Raw genomic sequence first — 1,143 nt, 5'->3', positions numbered from 1 at the left:
TCTCCAAGGTGTGCTATTTTTCTTTCTATTTTTCATTCTGTTTTTGCTTTTTCAATTGATTTTGTGACTTCACATGATCATCAACCTACAAAAAACATAAAATAACAAAAAGAAAATAGATAAATATAACATTGGGTTGCCTCCCAACAAGTTCTTCTTTAATGTCAGTAGCTTGACATTGGGCTCTCATGGAGCCTCACAGATGTTCAGAGCAATGTTAAAACCTCCCAACACCAAACTTAGAGTTTGAATGTGGGGGTTCAACACCAAACTTAAAATTTGGTTGTGGCCTTCCAACATCAAACTTAGAGTTTGACTGTGGGGGCTCTGTTTGACTCTGCTTTGAGAGAAGCTCTTCATGCTTCCTCTCCATGGTTACAGAGGGATATCCTTGAGCTTTAAACACAAAGGATTCTTTATTCACTTGAATGATCAATTCTCCCCTGTCAACATCAATCATAGTCTTTGCTGTGGCTAGGAAGGGTCTGCCAAGGATGATGGATTCATCCATGCACTTCCCAGTCTCTAGGACTATGAAATCAGCAGGGATGTAATGGTCTTCAACCTTTACCAAGACATCCTCTACAAGTCCATAAGCCTATTTTCTTGAATTGTCTGCCATCTCTAGTGAGATTCTTGCAGCTTGTACCTCAAAGATCCCTAGCTTCTCCATTACAGAGAGAGGCATGAGGTTAATGCTTGACCCTAGGTCACACAGAGCCTTCTTGAAGGTCATGGTGCCTACTGTACAAGGTATTGAGAACTTCCCAGGGTCCTGTCTCTTTTGAGATAATCTCTGCCTAGTCAAGTCATCCAGTTCTTTGGTGAGCAAAAGGGGTTCATCCTCCCAAGTCTCATTACCAAATAACTTGTCATTTAGCTTCATGATTGCTCCAAGGTACTTAACAACTTGCTCTTCAGTGACATCTTCGTCCTCCTCAGAGGAAGAATACTCATTAGAGCTCATGAATGGCAGAAGTAAATCCAATAGAATCTCTATCGTCTCAGTGTGAGCCTCAGATTCCCATAATTCCTCATTAGGGAACTCATTGGAGGCCAGTAGACGTCTATTGAGGTCTTCCTCAGTGGCGTTCACTGCCTCTCCCTCCTCTCCAAATTCGGCCATGTTGATGGCCTTGCACT

This window comes from Arachis duranensis, chromosome 9 (genome assembly GCF_000817695.3).
Source record: "Arachis duranensis cultivar V14167 chromosome 9, aradu.V14167.gnm2.J7QH, whole genome shotgun sequence".
NCBI lineage: Eukaryota > Viridiplantae > Streptophyta > Magnoliopsida > Fabales > Fabaceae > Arachis > Arachis duranensis.
Note: the sequence above shows the minus strand (reverse complement) of the source record.